The sequence below is a fragment of the Stomoxys calcitrans genome, chromosome 4 (genome assembly GCF_963082655.1).
Source record: "Stomoxys calcitrans chromosome 4, idStoCalc2.1, whole genome shotgun sequence".
NCBI classification, from domain to species: Eukaryota; Metazoa; Arthropoda; class Insecta; order Diptera; family Muscidae; genus Stomoxys; species Stomoxys calcitrans.
Genome location: NC_081555.1, coordinates 71,118,679 through 71,142,145, shown reverse-complemented (window position 1 = coordinate 71,142,145; position 23,467 = coordinate 71,118,679). Strand labels below are relative to the sequence as shown.

Below are 23,467 nucleotides of genomic sequence, written 5' to 3'. Positions count from 1 at the left end.
CGATGGAATCCTTCATCGGCAAGGGCTGCCGCCTCGGTGTACGACACACTGCTACAACAACAACTGTGTTTGAATGTTGGCCTCATATTTATATCCAAAAACTCTTCGTTAATTTTTCCATACTTTTCACCGTCTATCACTGGCATAAATGTTAAATTTACTATCATCTGTGAAGTTGAGTCTATTCCAAATGTCTAACGATTCAGTTTTGTGGCTTTTGGCATAATTCAGGCGTTTTTTCTTATTTATCTTACTGATGTATTGGGTTGTTCTATCAACACGCCCGTGGTACCCAGCTCATACAATACATTTCGAATAGTATTGACAGAAACCTTTTTATGAGTAATGTTAAACTTTTTCGTCAGCACAGTTGCTCTACCTTGTGGATTGTTCTTGACTTGTCGAACAAGGGATCGCTTTTCCGTTTCGGTTAGTACTTTTGTGACCGCCAACTTCGACAATTATTTTTAACTGACTTTGTGCAGTTGTTTTTGTCAATTATTTTGTTGCCTGTAGAATATGGCCGTTTAACTATTTTTGCTATTTCTCCGATGGTGATTTCGATTCTGAAATAAATATTACACTAAAGTTGCACTTATACGGGACAACATATTGCAAATGTCGCCCAATCCTCTCATACTGTTGCACTTTTTGGATTTTTTATCGGACATTTTCATATGAATTCATTTCGACCAGATAGTAGGTAGAACGCATCCTCCTCTTCGGATTAAGAACTTTCTAGCAATACACCGTAGCGCAGAGGTTAGCATGTCCGCCTATGACGCTGAACGCCTGGGTTCGAATCCTGGCGAGACCATCAGAAAAAAATTTCAGCGGTGGTTTTCCGCTGAAGGTACTATGCAAAAATGTGTCGCACAGCGGCACGCCGTTCGGTCTCGGCTATAAAAAGGAGGCCCCTTATCATTGAGCTTAAACTTGAATCGAACTGCACTCATTAAATGTGAGAAGTAAGCCCCTGCTCCTTAGTGGAATATTCATGGGCAAAATAAGCATTTTGCAACACATCATTAGCTAAATAAAACGCGTTCACTTTTTCTATTTTTATATGTATTTCTCTTTAAAATTTACCGCTTTTTTCCAAACATTCAATAAATTTTGTCTTCTTCTTTTTTTCTGTTCGAACAAAAGTTTGCTTGAATGATTGCGGTTGATTTTAAGTGCGACATTCTCCACCGTAAACTTGGCACGATGTAAGAAATGCAACATTATTCCATTCTCTGTAGGTAACACCATTACAAACGAACCCTATACCCGATGGTGGGGTTGCATTGTTTTGGACAAACGAACACAAAAAGGAGGTCTCCTATCATTGAGCTTAAACTTGAATCGGACTGCACTCATTGATATGTGAGAAGTTTGCCCCTGTTCCTTAATGGAATGTTCATCGGCAAATTTGCATTTGCATGTAGAAATGAAACTAACTTTATGTGTGGTAAAAATCCATAAATATATTTTTTTTATATAACCAATGGCCATCCTGTTCTCGAGGCATAATTTCAACAATTTTCACATGTTAATTTTTGATATTATGCTTAAAATTATTAGAGTACGCGTTAGAGCAATTTACAAAACAATCTTCAACGAAGCTTTTATTATTAGACAACTGAAAAAAATTATTTCTGTATTGTACAAATGTCTACCAATAATAATTCAATGCATACATGTGAATATAAAAATATTTAGACAAAGTACAAATTGTGTTCAGTATAAATTTAACTCTAACACCCTTCCTCAATTTGAACTCCAGCCTCCTCTCGGAATTTTGTTAGTTTGATAGTTGAAAGTGGTTTGGTCATCATATCAGCAATCATTGTTTCTGTTGGACAATACGTACAAACGATTTGATTTTTCTTTACATAGTCCTTGACAAAATAGATTTTGGTATCAATGTGCTTTGTCCTATTGCTAAGTTTCTCATCTTTTATCATACTCAAAACACTTTGATTATCCTCAAAAATTGTTGTCGGTTGACATTGTTTAAGCATCATATCGCTTAAAAGTGATCGTAGCCAAATTGCTTCTTTGCATGCTTCCGATAGAGATACAAACTCTGCCTCAGTTGATGAGAGAGATACACAAGTTTGCTTTCTACATGACCAGTTAATTGAACCACCGTTAATTTTGAAAATAAATCCAGAATTAGATTTTCGGTCGATTCTATCCTCGGCCCAATTTGCGTCGGCAAAACCAATAAGAACATTTTTATTTGCAACGCATTTATTACTAAGGTGTAAGGTGTGATTAACTGTGCCTTTCAAGTATTTTAATACACGCTTTAATTCATTCCAATCTTCTTGAGTTGGACAACTGACTTTTTGCGCCAAAATTGAAACACTTGCTGCTATATCAGGTCTTGAATTTACACTGATGTACAGCAGTGAGCCAATAAGTTGTTGATATTTATTGTTATTTAGTAAGAGTTCGGATGAACTTTTACCATACCCAGGATCAAGTGGATATTTTGAAATTTTTGAATCCTGCATTCCAAATTCTTGCAATAAGTTTTCAATAAAGAGTTTTTGGCTAACGCAGTAATTAGATTCTTTATCCTGCGTAACTTCCAAACCAAGATAATGATGTACTTTGCCAAGATTGGTTATGTCAAATTTTTCTTTCAGTAACTTCTCCACTTCACAGATGTTGTTTTGCTTTTTGCTTGCAACCAAAATATCATCAACGTAGATTAATATATATACTAACCCTTCCTCGTTGGTGTATTTTGTGTATAAACATTGATCTGCATTACTTTGCTTGAAGCCGCCAGACACTAGGACCTCATGAAGTGTTTTATTCCAGACATTCGCAGCTTGCTTCAATCCATACAAACTTTTTCGAAGTTTACAGACAAAATTATTATTCCCTTCCTCAAACCCTGGTGGCTGTTTCATATATATAACTTCTTCAAGCTCACCGTTGAGAAAAGCTGACTTTACATCAAAATGAACAACTGACATACCATTTACACCAGCGACAGACAATAATGTTCGAAGCGTAGCTTGTCGAACAACAGGAGCAAATACTTCGTCATAATCAAAACCAAATTTTTGACTAAAACCTAGAGCTACTAGGCGGGCTTTGAAACGTTGTATTTTTCCAGTAACATCTCGTTTAATTTTGAAAGTCCATTTGCATCCCACAATATTTGCATTGTCAGGTTTGTCAACAATATCCCAAGTCTTATTTGCCTTTAAAGATGACATCTCCTCATTCATAGCTTGAATCCATTCGTTGCGATGTACCGATGAAATCGCTTCCTTATACGTCTTTGGTTCAGCAATGCTCGAAACATTAGAGCTTATATACGTCAACCTCTCTGGTGGTTTTCCCTTAGTAATGCGGTTTGAACATCTAAGTGAATTTTTATCTCTTTCAAAAACTTCGCATGGAACTGAGTTATCGCTTGAGATCATCGTGTTCATTGTAGATGTAACTAATTCTTCAGAATCAACTGCATTATGTTCTTCCAGGCTATAAAAAGATTCCCCATCAGATGAAATTTGATCTGATATAACTTGAATGAAGTCATTTGAAGTACGTTGATTATTAATTTTTTCAATAGATATTTCACTGTGATCGGTCTCTTTAGATTCTTTTCCGGTTTCATGTAAATCAACATCTATGAATTTAACATCTCTGCTAATTACGACCTTATTTGTTCTAAGATCAGCCAATCTGTAACCCTTTGAATGCTCATCATATCCAACGAAAGTCAATATCTTGGTCTTACTATCCCACTTTTTCCGTTTTACCTCAGGAGTAAGAACATGAGCTTTCGACCCAAATATGCGCAAATGTTCAATAGATGGCTTTTTCTTTTCCCATAGTTCAAATGGTGTTGATACAATTGTCTTGCTTACCAACCGATTTTGCAAATAATTCGCGGTCATAATTGCTTCTCCCCAATATTTATTTCCAATACTTGCTTCCTTTAGCAAACATCTTCCCATTTCGACCAAACTTTGGTTTTTACGTTCTGATACTCCATTTTGCTGCGGTGAGTAAGGAACAGTATATTGGTATTGAACACCTTTTGATTCCAGATAACTTTGGACGTGTTTCGATACATACTCCCCTCCATTATCTGATCTGAGGATATTAGGGTATTTGCCGAATTTATTTTTCACCATTTCCATATAGTTTTGAATCTTCTCGTAAACCTCAGCTTTGTTATTTAAAAGATAAACTATTGTATAACGACTAAAATCGTCAATAAACGTGACAAAGTACTTCTTTTTTCCAGGAGTTTCAGTTTGCATAGGCCCGCAAACATCCGAGTGAACTAAATCCATAACTGCGTTCGATTGTGTTTCTGAAACTTTGTGAAATGGCGTTTTCGTCATCTTACAACAGACACATACCTCGCACGTTTGCGTTATACCACAATCAACAATTTTAAAATCACTCATTGCTTTATTTGTTTGCATCTCCTTTACAGCATTGACGCTTCTATGTCCGAAAACCTTATGCCAATAATGTATGCAGTTTCGAGAACTACATTTGGCTAACATTGCCTGGTTAGTCCTTTGTCTGAGACAAAACAATCCATTATGCATATCTGCGACACCAATTTCTTTGCCATTTGCAGATTTAATTTTACACTGCTTATTTTGAAATTCAACCTTAAAACCGTTTCTCATAATTCTTGAGATAGATATCAAATTCCCGTGAAATGACGGTATGTACAAAACATCTTCCATGGTAACTTCTGACTTGACATTTTTAAAATTATACATTACCAATTTACAAGATCCTTTACCACTAGCCACTACGGCAGTCCCATTGGCAACTGAAACAGATTCACATACACTGCCATCAAACGTGATAAAATCCTCCCGTCTTGTGCTAATGTGGCAAGTAGCCCCAGAATCTACAATCCAATGCGATTTGTCACCAGCAGAAGAAAAAATATAATTTTCTTTATTCTCAACGTTATTAGCTTGCTGTTTGGATTCATTGATGTTTCTTTCCTTTTTGAATTTCCAACAGTTCTTCTTGAGATGACCCTTTATTTTGCAAAAGTGACACCGCTTTCCATTAGCATCATCCTGACTTGATTTGACTTGAGGAATTTTGAATGTTTTCATCACGGAATTTGGTTCGACGTTCTTTGATTGACGTTGATATTCTTCCAGCAAATTGTTTTCGACAACGTGTACCGTTAACTCTTCTATTTTTCGAGCTTCCAATGCCGTCACCAACGTGTCATATGAAGGTGGTAAACTGCTTAGTAACATAGCAATTACCCATCGTTCAGAAAATGTCTCGCCAACCGCTTCCAGCTTTTCAAAGAGAATTTTCATATTCGCGATGTGATCAGCCATGGTATTCTCCATACTAAATTTCATTCCACATATCTTACGCATTATTTGTACACTACTTCCAAGAGTGTTCTTTTCATGATGTGCCTTCAGGATATTCCAAGATTCTTTTGCAGATTTAGCTTTCCTGATAAGTAAGAGCTGATTGTCCTCTACAGATAATTCAATCAAAATCAAAGCATTTTCATTATTTTTCATCCATGACTCATCTGGTACGTCTGGAGCAGATTCCACAACACACTTCCAAGCTCCTTCCCTTCGTAAAATCAATTCCATCTTATACTTCCAAAGATGATAATTATCCGCGTTAAGCTTCGTAAACGACGTCTTAACTAAATCCATGGTGGCCCAATAACCTATTAGAGTACGCGTTAGAGCAATTTACAAAACAATCTTCAACGAAGCTTTTATTATTAGACAACTGAAAAAAATTATTTCTGTATTGTACAAATGTCTACCAATAATAATTCAATGCATACATGTGAATATAAAAATATTTAGACAAAGTACAAATTGTGTTCAGTATAAATTTAACTCTAACAAAAATGACAAACAAATAAAACATGTTAAACGTTTTCGTAACAAAAATTGTTTTTGCCACATGCATTACAAATTGGTAAAAACCATCGATCTAGCACTCATTTATCGGCCTATTTTCACTTCTAGTGGCTTTGCAATCGCATTATCAACTTATCTTCTCAAAATTTTGCAGTAGGCTTTATTCTCCTGTTTCTTGATGGAATGTCCATGGAAAAATGACGCGTACTTTGGCCGAAATTGGATCAGATTTGGATACAACTCCCGCATATATGTTCGTCCGATTTGGACTAATATTGCAATAATGTGCTCATTTGTTAACCGATTCGCACGAAATTGGGAACTTTTGGATTCCCGGTACTGCTGTTGAATTTCATGGAAATCGGTTTAGACGTCGATATAGCTCCCATATATATGTGTCGCCATTTTCAGCGTAATTCTTAACAGACTTTTTCGAAATTCTCAACAGTGTTTTCTTTAAAGACTTTTACTATGTGTTCCGATTCTGGTTAAAGTAGGTTCAGATTTAGATATAGCTCCCAAATAAAAATTTTTCTACGATTTTAATATATTTTCGCGACTTCCTTTATGAATCCTAAATTTAATAAAAGCCTGCATACACAATATGGTGTAATGGTGTAAATATGAAAAAGTAAAAATGAGTTTAGTTCGCCCTGACCGAATCTTGGGAAACCAACACCATGGATTCTGCAAATAATTTCCACAATGAACTCAGTTGGCCGCAATTAATTTTTTTTAAAGTATTTATTTATTCATCAATAGCTATATTGTCCCCTTCAAAGTAATCTTCCTCAGATATAATACACTTATGGCGCATAACTTCAAGGTAGTATTCCTTATTGACCGTACATACCTTGTGGCAAGATTTCGTGGTGCACCACGCCATTGCAGTCGAAGAAAACAATGAGCGAAAGCTTCACATTTGACGGAACTTGACGTGCTTCTTTCGCTTCTTTGCTTTTCGGTCTTGGCTCTTTTCGATGCTTCCATTGCGATGATTGGTCCTTGGTTTCAATGTCATAGCCATGCACGACCAGTTATGACATTTTCTGGACCGTCGTTGACGGTGTTCAACAGCTCCTGAGCGATGTTCATGCGACGTTGTTTTTACTCAAAATGTAGCAATTTTAAAACAATCTTCGCTACTGCACGTTCCACGGCTAAAACATCCGTAAAAATTGCTTGGCACGAGCCGAACGATATGCCAATATCATCAGCAACTTCACCTATAGTGATTCAACGATAATCCAAAATCATTTTCTTCACTTCTTCAATGTTTTCATCGGTTGTTGACGTGCTCGTGCGACCAAGTGAAATGTCCTTGCGCATTTAATTTAATTTTTTACATAAAACTTAATGCAGTTTCCGTGATCCACATTGTCGAATAGTAAAATCAACGAAGAGCACACCAGTACAAGACTAACTTTTTTATCTGTCAAAAATAAACTGACAATCCAAAATGGCTGATATAACCAACATTACGGAAAAAGCGAAAATCGAACATACGTAACTCACAAAATCTAAGCGATATGGCCATTTGCAATCAGAAGTCTTTGTGTAAAATTTCAAGCGGATATCTTTATTCGCTCCACCGCAACTGTGATTTCCACAGATGGTCGGATGGACGGACATGTTTAGATTGACTTAAAATGTCAAGACGATCCAGGGTATATGTATTGGGTTGCCCAAAAAGTAATTGCGGATTTTTTAAAAGAAAGTAAATGCATTTTTAATAAAACTTAGAATGAATTTTAATTAAATATACTTTTTTACACTTTTTTCTAAAGCAAGCTAAAAGTAACAGCTGATAACTGACAGAAGAAAGAATGCAATTACAGAGCCATAAGCTGTGAAAAAATTTGTCAACGCCGACTATATGAAAAATCCGCAATTACTTTTTGGACAACCCAATACTTTATGGGGTCGCAGATCAATATTTCGAAGTGTAACAAACGGAATGACCAGGTGGAGGTGGGTATAAAACATTGAAAAGTGAAATTTTCGCCATGATACTTTATGGGGTCGCAGATCAATATTTCGAAGTGTAACAAACGGAATGACCAGGTGGAGGTGGGTATAAAACATTGAAAAGTGAAATTTTCGCCATGAAAAGAATTTTTCTAAAAAGAAAATTTCTATGAACAAAATGACAAAATTTGAATGAAATTTTTTCTAAATAATTTTCCAATGAAATCTTTTTTAAGATAAATTTAAAAAAGAAATTCTTTTCGTTTTTTAAAGATAGTACAGTCGGATCTCGATGATCCGGGATGTTCGGAGCCGGAAGCTTACGAATAATCGATTTTCAGGATAATGGAGTACAATTTTTTTGCAGTTTTTACACATTTTTTTTTTTGTAAAAATTACATACTGGTTTAGAATTTTAGAAATAATATTCATCACCGTACCATTATCATTTTCATCTTGTCTGTGACATTTGTCAAATCTATTGGGTTGCCCAAAAAGTAATTGCGGATTTTTTAAAAGAAAGTAAATGCATTTTTAATAAAACTTAGAATGAACTGTAATCAAATATACTTTTTTACACTTTTTTTCTAAAGCAAGCTAAAAGTAACAGCTGATAACTGACAGAAGAAAGAATGCAATTACAGAGCCATAAGCTGTGAAAAAATTTGTCAACGCCGACTATATGAAAAATCCGCAATTACTTTTTGGGCAACCCAATATAATTCCATGATGAAATAAAACCGCGAATTGGGAAGCATTGTTGTCACACCTGTCCCATTTTTTTATTTCCTCAATGTTAAAGTGCTTCATTACATTCAATATTTGTGTTACATTATCGGATGAATATGTCATATCGACGTTTGAAACTGGAGCAGATAATTTTTAAACCTATTCTAAATTCCGGTTATATTCATTTTCTGGACTGGGCACTTTACCCAAAACATCTTGTAAAACTGCAGAACTACTGACTTGACTAGTCTTTGCACAATATTTTAAGAAATTCAATTTAAAGCTCCATATTACACCATGCTCTATCGGATGATTTTAAGAAGTGCAATTCGGTGGAAATACTTTTTCAATCACATTTTCAGAATTGAAATCATTTACGTTTGGTTGAGCCAGTTAGTTGTCTATTAACAGAAGGATTTTTCTATCATCTTTTAGACAAATTCTCATGCAATGATCTCTTGCTTCGGAAACAAAATATTTGTAAAACAATTCTAAAGATATTTGTTTAGTTACCAAAATTGTATATTGTTTTTATAAAGAACTGAAAGATCGTGAAGATTCTATGAAACTCTTGGCCGAGCTCTTTTTCCGATAACTAACGCCTTGCACATGTACGCATTATAAAGCAGTTGGTCTCCCTTTGGCACTTTATGCCCATCTACGAGTGCTTCATCACGGCATACCAAAATCCTTTCAGTCAAACTTCCAGTCTCATTTTTCTAACGTTATCGATAAACTGGAGCCACCGTATCTCAGAGGATATCATGACCTCGTATGAGGCTGAACGCCATTGTTCGAATCCTGGAGAGTACAGCAGCAAAATTTCGGCGGCGACATTTGTGAGATAACAGCCTTGAAAAAACTTCTCCAGTTCGAAGTCGGCTTTGAAAAGGTGGTCCCCTATGATTGAGCATAAACATGAATCGGATATCACTCATTGAAATGTGAAAAATTTGCCCCTGTTCCTTAATACAATGTGCGTGGGAAAATTTACAAATTTGCAGTTGTAAAACGTATACTCCCGGAAAATCGATCTCACTCTGGTAAACAGTTGTCTTGATAAAATCAATTGGAATTTCATTTATACACTGAACAGTGTCGATGACCAACTAACGTTTTTGCAAAACAACCTTTTTTTCTATATAGCTATTGTGTTTCTGTTAAAATCAAGGTGGTGAATCACAAACAGCAACCCTGGTTTAATAATGATATTAAAATTTTAATTGAACGGAGAGACCTGGCTTATCAAAGGTGGCAACGTTTTAAAACATCTTATCTGCATGATATTTTTATGTATGCCCGGCGTGTTCCTGTTAAAACCAAGGTGGAGAATCACAAACAGCAGCCCTGGTTTAATAATGATATTAAAATTTTAAATGAACAGAGAGACCTGGCTTATCAAAGGTGGCAACGTTTTAAAACATCTTATCTGCATGACATTTTTAAGTATGCCCGGCGTGCCGTTGAAAAATCATTAATGCTGCTAAATACGAGCATTACAGCAGGTAGTTTAAATCTGCAGTGAACAGCAAATCAAAATGGAAAACCATTTGCGATATCAGTATTGACACTAAGCAAAGTACTACAACTAACGTTAATTCAAATCAATTAAATGAGCAATTTACAAAATTGGGTAATTCGAGCACCTTAAACGATTTTTATTCTTGTCTCCTGACGGTTCCCATTGAGCATGATTTTTCATTCAATAAAATTCAACGCTGTGGGTACTGAGGATGTGAGCCCAATTTTTATTAATCTTTTGCTGTCTCAGCTATTACCATACATTACATATCTGATTAACAGCATAATTACCAAATACACGTTTCCTCAAAAGTGGAGTTTCTGGAAAATGAGAAACTGATGACGGAGTCTGGGTTCAGGAAAAAAAGAATCTGCAAAACAACTCTTATTGATGTCGTCGAAGATCATCTTCAAAAACAAGATAAGAACATGATATGTGTGATCGTTGTTTTGGACCATAGTAAGGCGTTTGACACAGTAAATCATGATATTTTGTGTTAAAACTCAAAAATCTATTTTATTTCTCAGAAACAGCCTGCAATCCAATTGCATCTTATTTGTCAAACGTTGAACAAAAATCAAACACATTAGATATATCGCGGCGTGTGCCTCAGGGCTCCATTCTTTGTTCCTTATTGTTTACTTTATATAAAGGTGACCTTCCCGACGTTCCGACGTATGTGGATGATGTACAACTATATGCAAGTACAAAAGCCGAAAACATCAATAGCTGTATCTCTAAACTCAATAAAAACTTAGAAGCAATCAGCGAATGGGCATGCAATAACTGTTTTAATATAAATCCTTTGCATGTTGCGACTATACACACAAGGACAATCAATCTTGCCTACAATAGTATTGCACGCTATGTATTTAATAAGGGAAAAAGAGAAAGAATTTCGGAGTTTTCATACCGAATCTTCCATGTTATTTTTTATTTTAATTCTTACGTACCCTTCTAATTATCCTTAAAACATCACTTTATTCAGAAGTTTATATACCAACACATTTGGCTTGTAAAGATATGAGGTGGTAGTATTTGAATTGGAAAATAGTGCGAAAATTTTGGTAACCAATCATTGTTATGATCTTTTAAGGTGAGAAATATGGGGACAATAAATCGAGAAATGTCTTAAGATTCTCAAAATTTTAAATCACTGCTCGAATAATTAACATCTTTCAGTTTTGGAAATATGGCAAAAATATGGACCCAAGCCAAAAAAGTTAGAAACATTTCTTCGGATTGCATAAATAGTGTAGGAAGTGTATTCCGCCTTTGCATAATTCCATTAATTACTAGAGATGATGGGTAATTACCCAAAAGGTATGGCAGCTATTAAGTTGCCCAAAAAGTAATTGCGGATTTTTCATATAGACGGCGTTGAAAATTTTTTTCACAGCTTGTGACTTTGTAATTGCATTCTTTCTTCTGTCAGTTATCAGCTGTTACTTTTAGCTTGCTTTAGAAAAAAAGTGTAAAAAAAGTATATTTGATTAAAGTTCGTTCTAAGTTTTATTAAAAATGCATTTACTTTTTTTAAAAAATCCGCAATTACTTTTTGGCAACCCAATATATCCAAACTTGGTCCGATCTTGACGATATTCAATAAAAAGGTTTAGAGGGATACCAAAACGCGTTGTTGCAAATCTCATCAATATAGGATGAAAAATATTCCTTTTATAGGTTCATTATATCGGAAGATCGGTCTATACGGCAACTATTGTATGTCGAAATATGGTGCGATTTGGACCACATTTGACAGGAATGGGTAGGGGTCTACTAGTACACAAAAATTTCATCGAATTCGGCTAATAAATAGATCTTTTATGACCTTATGATCTTTTAAGACTCTGTATCGGCAGGTCGGGCGGTCGGTCTAAAGGGCAGCTATAACCAAATATAGTCCGATCTGAACCACACTACCAGAAGCCACTGTGCCAAATTTCATCGAAATCCGATGAAAAATTACTAATTTATTGCCTCAAGACTTTAACTCTGGAGATCGGTCTATATATAACTAAAATCCGATTTTAGGAGACCAGAAGGTCAGGTATATATACATAGAATACGAAATCATCAAAAATTGTTTGGAAAATGTTTTTATACCGAAGATATCTGAAAAATTATACATGCCCAAATAATTACCCAAAAAAGGTATTTATTGGGTATTACCACAATAAATACCCAAGTGTTGGGTAGAACCCCATCTCTATTGATTACTTATAACGAAAAGATCATGAAATCGCAACAATTATGGAACATTTTGAAATTCCTTTGCCAACATACCACGACTGGTGAGTGCTCTTTTGTATGACTATTTTGGAGAACTCGTGCTGCGTCATATAGTAGTGGTTTCAGCTAAAATGATGTTAACCATTTTTAATTATGCGACAGCATGTTATACGATATGGCACCCATTAAAGTTGAATAATAAGGGAGGTTATTACGTTGTATTTACTGTCATTTGCATAACAGGCATAAATGCGTAACAATTTAAGTTTGAGAGTCACCGATAGATGCATACGATGCGAGTCACCGATAAATGCACTCCGATAAGAGTCACCGATAGATGCATACTTTAATAAAAACCGCTGCAGGAAAAGCTGTACACACACAACAATGCTTTGAAAATTCGTTGTTGAAATTGAAAATTTCATTATTTTAGGCGACAACGTCGGCAACAAAAGCAAAACTCGCAAATCAAGCCCATTTTTGAGCTTGTTGTTTATTTTGGTCTTGTTTTATATGGTTTAGAAATTTAGATTCTTTCGTTTATTTTGGCGTCAGGTTCATTATTAAACGATAAACTTATTTTGTACATTCAATTCTTACATTTTTGTTTATTTTCAATAATTCGACAAATGTCAAAAAGTGGAGCAGTTTGAATTTTTTCGTTGCAAAAATCATATCTTTTGAACCGAATAAGATAATTGAATGACTTAAACGGCATATGATAGATAAGTGTTCAGCCTATGAAAATTATTTTTTATTATAGATATTTTGCTTTTTTAAATCTTTAATATTTTAAAACTATCAATCAAAATTTAAATCAGTTTTTTTTCAATTTTCTGTAGAATTTTCATAATCCGTAAGTAATTTTTTCGGAAAGCCTATAACTTTTAGTAAGAAAAGACAATCTTTATAATTTTGTTCTTATTCGGAGAATTGGATGAAATGGGTAAAGAAATAGTGCCACCATTCCAAAAATACCGACTGAAATTTGAAACATTTTTATTTGTAACTCCAATATCTCATAAACCGTTACAGATATTTCGGGTATCTAGACATGTTTTTTGTTGGATCCATTTGGAAGCACTTCAAAATTCGAAATGCTAGAGGTGACCTACATTCACGCGCCGTGTAAACCCCTGGACCTACTAGGGTCTCCAAATTTGGCATAATTATTGGAAACCATCTCCAAATTCACCATGTATAGTTGCGTGTAGATATCCTTATCTGTTCAAATGTTAGAGAATTATTCTAATGATTTTTCGACAGTGTGACTTAAAATTCTTGAACAATAGCTTTTAATTTTTTTTCTCTAAACGAAAATGCAGCATGTACGGGCACCTAACTCTTGAATTATTTTAACGGGCAATCAAAGAGCGTAGTTTGAAAATATGACGAGGGTATATTTTTTTTTTATTTTCCATCAAAGTTGACAAATAGTGGAAAAGTAGGCTCCTTTTAAGAAGTGATTTATCTAGAAAAGCTCAAAGAAATCGTTATTTTTTTTTGGATAATTCTACTTTTAATCAGTGTATCCATCAATAGAAAAAATAAAAAATCGCCATCTCTAATCTAGTTTTCGAGATATTTCACTTGAAATAGGACCAAACTAAACTTAACTAAGAATCTGACATTTCTATAGGTACCAGTTCCGTTGGAAAGTTTTACATAAGATAGGCTCTTTCAATATTTCGTAGGCGCACATGAAAATGTTGGTTTTTGCCACCTGTTTCCTCTGTCCGCGCCACTGTGCGTCGTTAATCATCATTAGCAGGCGCAAATTTTCATCCGATTAGGCAAACATTTGGTACAATGATTTCGCTTATGACTTCCAACTGATTTTATTAACCTTGGTTTTATTTGGTCTGTGCATTGATATTAATTCTATATAAATCGATCTCCAGATTTTAACTTCTCATTTTCGTTTGAAATATAGGTGATGGGAAACTAACGATAGTATCGATACTATCGATATTTATTATTAAAACAATCGAAAATATCGTTGCGATTATCGGTAGTTTACCAGCTATTAAACCAACCAATACCAGATATTAAACTTCCGCCCCATCAATGTATAACCCACTGAGGGAATTTGATTGGAGTATTACAAATAAATAATAAAAGTTCAGGGAAAATAAATATTTAGTTGATAGGTAAACCCATTTTTGTGTGTTGTGTTTATTTTGATCAAGTCATCTATATTAGGCGATAGTTTTTTGCTGCTATACATTGAAAACCAGCAGAAGAAATTTATATAATAAAGGAAGGCGTATCACTTTTGGGTTTAGATTTTTATTATTGCACAGCTAATCGAAAAGGCCTTAACGTAAAAGGCCTTGCACCCTCCCATCTTTCTTTGTACGTTCGCCATAAAAAGCCATAGAAAAGTTGTCGAGAATATTTTTATTTGATTTGTTAATTAATATGAGCATCGTTTTGTAACTTGTGTCAATCACAGAGACACTGCGACGAATCAAAATGTAATCAATCAATCAAAAGCAAATCATATTCTAACCCAACAGTCGAACATATAAATATCTGCTGCAAAGATTTTGCTTATAAAACAATACACTGCATCCAGAAATATAAGTTTGCTGGTATCGGCAAACGCTGTCGCCTGATATTAAATTACATTTTTGTACCATTTTCAAATTTTTAAACTTCGGTGGTCGGTGCGTCTAACTTTAAAAAACAAGGTTTTTTTTATGTTCTATTTGTAATAGAAACAGATTACCCTCTGGTCTGAGGCCGGACAATATCAGATTGTATGAATTATTTCAAGAACAAATAAATTTAGCGCAAAACATGTGAATATGAATTTCATTTAAATCGGACAACTGAATCGAGTGTCAACCGTTATTGAGTTAAGGCTTTCGAACTTGAAGCTTTAAGCCTTTCTTTGAATGACTGTGTTTATGGGTATATTTTTACGCGTAAGTCTAGGATCCAGAAACTTGCGTTTTTTATATCTCTGAGTGAACTACTTCCAACCTTAGAAGAATTTCCAACTTAGTTTTGTACTCATTTGCGAACACGAATTTACAAAAGAAATAAGCAGACGGGCACATCGACCAAAGTTTTAATTCTTGAAAATGGAATTAGCTGGGAAACTACTGAGACGACGTAAATCGAAGTTATTGTCAACAATTTTTTTGACGACGTAAATCGAAATGACGTTAACAGAGACGACGAAAATCGACTGTAATAGTTTCCTATTTCCTACATCGTATTTAGATGATTCGCAAGATCTTCACTAATTTAGTTATGAAATATATTGTTACATTTACATTTAAGATTCAGCCTAATGTATATGCATTTGTATATGTATTCATAAGAACTGGCCATATGATTGTATTCATTTCCACTTGTTTATTATTGTAGAGCGTATGGTTGTGGCGAAAAGCTGCTACACTCTCAGAGAGAGTTTGCAGAGAACAAGAATCAAAAGCTGCATTGTGGTTGTTAAACTTTCGGCATGCGGGCCTGATTACAAGTCCACTTATCTTGCCGATTATACTTGTTTTCATGCTTAGGGTATTATTTAAAGGAACGCCGTACATTTTTATCATCTGACTTGTTGGGTCATTAGGAATTTTTGCTATCATTAGTTTCTATTTTTGTTTAGTGTTTATACTTGGGGTTCCTCTTATGCTGTCTTTACTTTTCCTTATGTTGTCTTTACTTTTCCTTTTTGATGCTAACTCAAAGGGTAGACAGATTTCTCATGTGTCGTATGTACTCATACACAACAACACTTGTCAGCTACATCTGTTAGAACTGAAAAAATCTCTTGGGTAATGTTGCTAATATGACAAGGCAGAAAAACGCGAATTCAATGTAGGGACGAATAAAATAACTTTGGCTCTTTAAATGCACTACAAGAATAAAAATAAAATAAAGAATTTGAGTAAACCTCAAATTCCTGTTTAATGTAAACGTCATAGTTGCGAAAATCAAATTAGTAAAAAGCAAGATAAAAGTTTCATCTACATGTTTGAATTTATCATTTTTGCACTAAATAACTTAAATAATTAAAGATAACTATAAACGAATTGAGTAAGAACCACGTTTACCTAACATGAACTGAAAAAAAAAGATTGACATATTAAAAGAAATAAGTTTCATAAAATAATGAATGAGTTTTTTTTGCTCTAAACAGTCCTTGAATTCCGTATAAATAAAATACATTACAAGTTTCACAAAATTTGCAATCTATCATCATCAAATTATCATCCGCGCACAACCGTCTTCCTACCAATACTGACTGTTGACGGACGGACTGCATATCACTCAATGAAAAAAATGCAAAAAAAAGTGTTAGTATGCGCTCGTTTACTCTAACGCTCACACTCTTTCATGTGGCAATGCCATCAGACTCACTTAGACGTTTTCGTCCATTGTGATACCACAGGAACCGTCTAGTTTCTATAGTTTAACCATCCAGATCGCTTTAAAAAGCCCAGTAACTTGCGAATGTTCACGTCCGCTAAATCAGACAGGCTCTCAAAGAAAGGAGAACCTAAAGTGGAACTCCTTCTAACACTCTAAAGGTGCGGGACACACACACAGAAGGTGTTCTATACTCTCTTTTTCATCGATGTCCCTACAGCTTCTGCAAAAGTCGTTGCTGGCAACCTTCAGTCTGTCAGCATGTTTTCCGATTAGACAGTGTCTTGTCATGACGGACGCAATGATTGAGACGTCTGTTCTAGCCAATGACAGCAAAGCAGTAGACTTCTTCAAGTCTAGATGAGGCCACATGGTTTTGGAATGCTCACAGCTCCCTCTTTGTGACCATCTATCATTCGTTGCCCTTCAGTCCTGGTCCTGGAAACTAAGCTTACATGTCGCCAGAGACTTTAAACTGTTCAACCATCTCGTTGAGTTTTTGTGTTCAGAAATACGTTCTCCAGGGATTTAATGGCTGTCTGGCTGTCTGAGAAGATATTTATGCCAATCGTCTTGCTGATTGCATTCAGTATGACATTCGCTCATTGATACGTAAAAATATTATGTTATCATTAAGATTTTTGTAGTGTTTCAAAAAGTAATTGCAATAACATGTGTTTTCAACTGTGGAGCACGAACATAGAACCAGTCATAACTCAATTTTAATTATGGAAATTGACACAAACGAGCAACACGTCATAGCTATCAAAATCAACATCGGCTCTTTAAATTTCACCGCCCGCAATAATGCGAATTTGTCGTAAAAACGGTAATTCTGAACTTTTTTCTCTAAATTGAGGACAATTTCAGTACAAATAAATCACAAAAAATAGTCAACTTATAACGCGATGCAAAAATGCAAATTTGTCCATGAACATTCCATTAAGGAACAGGGGCAAACTCTCATAGATCAATGAGCGCTGTCCGATTCAAGTTTAAGCTCAATGGACTCCTTTTATAAGCGAGTCCGAACGGTGTGCCGCAGTGCGACACCTCTTTTGAGAAGAAGTTTTTATATGGCAAAGTACCTCACAAATATCGCCAGCAATAGGAGGGGATAGCCACAGCTGAACAATTTTATATGAACCGAGGCGTTCAGCGTCATAGGCAGATATGCTAATCTCTAAAGGGATTCAAATCGAAAATCATCAAGCTCCAAAGTGCCAACTTTTGGACAAAAAATCGTCAAAAGGACGTAAAATCGTCACGTCTGGCAGCCCTGGTAACGATTCAAGATTCCAACAGTTGTTTCGTAGTCTCATAACACGCTGTTGGATTCCATCTGTTAAACCACTGAGTTGGTTATAGATATGTGAGAGAGGCGGTTAAACATTCTTAATCTTGAAATAATTGTAAAATCGGGCATCTTAAAACTAAAAATTTAGTTTTAAAGTGCTTAAAGTAAGAACAAAAAATTTTTAGTGATAGGCAAAAATTTTCCCTTTAATGGGATGATTGCAGGCAATGTGTATAATACTTTATTTAATTTATAATTAATGAATACAATTTTTACTATTTTTTTTCGGTACCTATAAAATTTACCCTTAAAAGGGCTACGAAATGTTGGCATCACTGTTCTATTATATAATTAGAGGGAAAAAGAGAACGAGAGAGAGAAAGATGAGTTGGCTGCCAGAAATATTTGCGAATATTTGTATATGAAATTTTTATTTCCACATGTTGTACTCATTCTTGTTTTGGCCGTCAACGTGTTTAAAGCAGTAGTACAAAAAGTCGCGAATCCATTTAACACCACAATTGGCACCACCACTATCGAAATACATCGACCAAAACCATCTGTCTCGTGGATGGTTTGTTGTCGATACCGCATTGTCGTCGTCGGTGGTACGGTCGTCGGCCTATCGGTTGTTAATCATTCGGTATATATTCTTTTATTTGATCACAACTTAAAAGTTAGAGGAGACAGCAGCGCGTAATAAAGCGAAGTCAACGTTGCGCGATATTTATTTATCGTCGGAAGTCTCATATTGTTGTTATTCTGAACATTACAGATTGTTCCTTAATGAACGCGGGTGTCTTATATGTATGTGTGTGTGTGTGTGTTTGCGTCTGTTGATACGTTTCCATTTGTGTTCGTCTTATTTTGAATATATACAAAAAAGAATTAATATTTGTTTACAACAATAAATTAAAATGTGATTTTGTTTACATCGCAAAAAGGAAAAAAGAAACTTAAGAGCTGAAGTGGCGTTTAAAGTCAACCGGCAGGAGCGTGGCCGTTTAACAAGAACCGGTAACAACCCAGTCATTGAAGAAGAATCTATTTGCGATCCCAAAGCCAAGTAGTATCGCCATGTTCAACGTTTGAATTTGAAAAATAATTGTTGGTAAATTAATTTATGAAGAATAATTTGGTTTGCCCTAGGGAGAAATAAAAAGAGAAAAATTTATGCCATGTTAAAAATGCTTGTAAAAAACCGTTATTCCCTAATTTTATACCTGTTGATCGTTGCCAAAGAAGAAACCCGACGAAATGAACAAAGGGGCCGAAAAAATACTGTCTGTCAGTTTTGAAGATGCTTGGCATGCTTTTAGCATCAATCTTGAATAGTCATTTGAATTAAAAGTGTTTTATTGTTTTCGCCTGATTTGCTGTTGTCTTAATCAATTATTTATTATGTCATCTAAATATTATATTACTTTATGTTTTGTTTTATATATATATAAACATTGCAACACTAACTAAAATTTTAAGATAACTTATTGTACATTCAAATGGAAACTCTCTTATGCTATCTTGCATTTAAAATCTAGTATAGAATACCTCACCAATCACTCATAATCTAAGTTAGAAACTTACATTCAACGTGCCCAAAGAATGTATAACATGGAGTGAAGTTCGAATTCAACATTCTACACAAGTTTTACATACTTGTCTTTTAATTGTTCTGTTTAATAGTTGAATGGTATTTAAAGATGTTTTCTTGCATTTCGTTCCAGTTAGCAGCTCAGTATGTAAGAAAGAGTGAGGAAATTTAAATAATAGTTACTAAACAGTCACGAGCGACCGAGCTCGGATTTCCCCTACATATAAAACAATACGTACGATTTAAGATCAATTAAAGTTGTTTTTAATATACCCTTCTGTTATATGAACCGAAGCGTATGATAGGTAATTGGTAACATTCTATTTTGAAAAGGAAATTGAGTGAATGAATACGAATCAGCAAATGTCCGATCGATTTCATACAAAGTTTTCTAAATCGGATTAAAAATTCTTCCATAGACCCTACAAAACCTTCTATTTCTGTTCTACGTAAACTATATTGTCATGTGCTTTTTGTGAATAGGAAATTTTAAAGAAAATGTACTAGGGCTGCCTTCTCTTTCATTTTGACAGCCGCAATCTGGTGTCGCATTTACAATTGCCTTTACTTAAATGGGTGTGTTGTTTTGTTTATTTTAATATATTCCTACAATTTGACTTATTATTCTTGTTTGTTTCATTTGTTTTGCTAGCAGAGATTTAGAAAAGTATTTTTTAAATATACCTAATTATAAACTATTCATGTAGATGTTAAAGACGTTGAAAATTTTATTTTGGAACAATTCCATTGTAATTCCTTGCAATTCCATTGTGACTTTCGTATAAGAAACAATTATTCAAATTTGTAAAAAATTACAACCCTGATGAGGGATATTTCAGGACATTTCTTGATTTGGAAAATGTAAAGTTTTTTTTATTAGTTGTAAATTGTTACCATAACACTATATTAATGGTTCCCGTTCGTTAAATCTTTGTTTTAAGGCTATTCTTATATTGGTTGGCCCATTTAGCTGGCCAACAAGTATATCAATGGCGTATAAGTTATGCTTATGGTCCTGATAATTATACGTGGAGTTGTACTGATTGAATTTAGCAAACGGTAACAGTTTCGTTTTATTGTTTGTTCACCACGGTGAGGGATATTTCAGACAACAAGACGGCACATCAAATTGGAAGAAGTAGATTTTTTATATTACAGTCGGACCTCGATTATTCGGTAACCTCCATTCTCCGATATCAAAAAGATGTTTTTGTCTTTTTTCGATCAACTCGATTTTTCGTGATTACCTCTATTATCCGGGAGTATAAGTACGTTTTACAAATGCAAATTTTCCCATGCACACTACATCAAGGAACAGGGAGCAAACTTCTCACATTTCATTGAGTGATGTGCGATTCAAGTTTAAGCTCAATTATAAGGGAGCGCCTTTTAATAGATGAGTTCGAACTGCGTGCTTAAGTGCAAACCTCTTTGGGAGAAGTTTTTACATGGCTGTTATCTCACAAATGTCGCCTGCATAAGGATGTTATGGCCAGGATTCGAACAAGGGTGTTCAGCGTCATAGGCGGAGATGCTATCTTCGAAACTACGGTGGCTCCAGTCTATCGATTACGTTTAAAAAATGGAACAAATCGAAACTGGAAGTTTGCCTGAAAGCATTTTGGTATGCATTGATCAAGCACCCGTAGATGGGCATAAAGTGCCAAAGAGAGACTAAGTGCTTTATTATGCGTACAAATGCAAGGTGTAAGTTATCGGAAAAAGAGCTCTGCCAAGAGTTTTAAAGAATGTTCACGAACTTTCAGTTCTCTATAAAACCAATATAAAAGTTTAGTAACTAAACGAATATCTTAAGAATGGTTTAATAATCATTTTGTTCCCGAAACAAGAGATCATTGGATCAAAATTAGTCTAAAAGATGATAGCAAAATCCTTCTGTTAATAGACAGCTAACTAACAGTTGTCTGTTAACCAGTTAGTTTTTTTCTCTAAAATGTGTTTCTTTCCCATAAGAAATGCCTCCTAAATTTCCCTCCCCTAGAAAAGAATATTGCTTCGCTAAAACTAATTATACTAAGCTCAGATTCCTGCATTCTGCCACTAATTGGGGTAGCGTTTTAAGATCTGATTATGTTAATGAGAATATATCAAAATTGTACTCCATTCTAAAGGAATACTTAGATAAGTCAGTCCCTCGACTTATTGTAGTTGATAATTCTGGACCACCTTGGAATACATGAAATTTATCGAAACTGAAAAATAACAAAAATAAACTGTATAAGAAATTAAAAAAAATCGGGAACTTCGCTCGACTTCTCAAACTATTCATTAGAAAGATCAAAGTACAATAGGGAAAACAAGATGGGTCATCGCAATTACTTGATTTAAATGAAATCGGACTTAAAATCCAATCTTAAGACTTTCTACAAATTTGTTAATTGTAAACGTCGCTTCAGTGCTATACCTAACTTTTCTTTAATATGGTTCAGTGTCAGCGGACACGGATTTAGATATCTCAAAAATTTTCGGCGATTTTTTTGCTACTACTTATTCTGATTAACATTGCGCACTCGACTATGAATATACTTATATAATTAGAAATTCTATTAATATAGGTGTTCCTTTGATAGATCAAGACACTATAGACCAAAACTTAAGATCAATAAAATCTACATTTCTTGCTGGTCCGGATGGTGTCCCGGCTAGCATTTTGAAACCCAAAATCTGGATATCTACCGCAGATATTTTTTTTATTAAAGTCTATAGATAATAAATACCCTTACAGACTAATAACAATATATTTACAACTGTATTAACCTAAGAATTTAAAAAAAATATATAATTTTCCTTTTTAAACTTTCTCTGGAAAAAATCTTTTTCTGTGCCATTGTTCAAATCTGGCAGTCGTAATGATGCCTATATTTACAGGGGTATCTCCATACTTAGTGCTATTTCCAAGTTAATGGAGAAGATGTTGACTGAATCTATTTCTCATCAGGTTTCCTCATTGCTCACTTCATGTCAACACGGATTTAGGAAATCACGCTCAACCATAACAAATCTGTTGTAATTTACATGTCTTGTCAACGATGCTTTCAGAGGCAGTAGACAGACTTATACACGGATTTTAGCAAAGTATTCGATAAGGTCAATCATACACTTCTGATTATGAAATTACATTTATATGGTTTCAGTAATTCGGTATTAAAATTGGCCGTACACAAAATGTGAGATTTGGTAATTTGATCTCTAAACCTATCTTTGTTGCTTCCGGTGTTCCCAAGGTAGCCATCTCGGTCCGATTTTGTTTTGTCTTTTTATTAATGATTTACGTTACATAATAAAGCATTCTAATATTCTGATGTTTGCCAGTGATGTGAACATTTTTAGGTTTTGTAATGACCCAGATGATCGATATTATCTCCAGTCCGATCTTGACCTCTTTTATGAATGGTGCAAAATTAGCGTTATGCAACTGAATATTTCCAAATGCAATAAAATGCGTTTTTCAAAACGAAATCAAAATTATTTTATCGGCTCCGATGAGCTTGAATCAGTCGAAGACCTTGGACTAATTATACTTTCGTACTCATTTGTATTTTTGAAACGTTGGAGCAGAGAATTAATGATACTTCTGTGACAAAAAATGTTTACACATCTTTAGTACATTGTAACCTTGAATATGCCTCCATAGTATGGGATCCTTACTTTACTCTTCTCTCTTATCTGATCGAATCTGTTCAAAAGCAATTCCTTTTGTTTTGCCTCCGTTCATCGAAGGAAATCTTTCCCTAACAAGTTGTAACATTGGGCAACTTTAAATTAAGTTTATATCTTTGTTTTAAATCTATAGTTTGAACAAAAATCATTTCGGTGAAGACATT

At 34.6% G+C, this 23,467-nt stretch overlaps 2 protein-coding genes across 10 annotated transcripts in view; both read left to right on the top strand.

Moving 5' to 3' along the window:
- LOC106085530 (uncharacterized) overlaps positions 1–23,467 on the top strand; it is a 90,200-nt gene that overhangs the window by 8,685 nt on the left and 58,048 nt on the right. The window lies entirely within an intron of this gene.
- The window catches only part of LOC106090614 (6-phosphofructo-2-kinase/fructose-2,6-bisphosphatase), a 61,416-nt gene that overhangs the window by 4,752 nt on the left and 33,197 nt on the right, over positions 1–23,467 (top strand). Inside the window, exons 1-2 of one of the 7 annotated variants that reach the window (XM_059367725.1) lie at positions 18,477–18,674; positions 18,976–19,142. The exons of 1 other annotated variant lie outside the window; for it this stretch is intronic. The gene's annotated coding sequence lies outside the window, so the exon portion shown is untranslated. Of the gene's footprint in view, positions 1–18,476; positions 19,143–23,467 lie in introns of those variants that run through there. 5 more of the 7 variants (XM_059367722.1, XM_059367724.1, XM_059367721.1 and 2 more) reach the window with 5 other exon arrangements.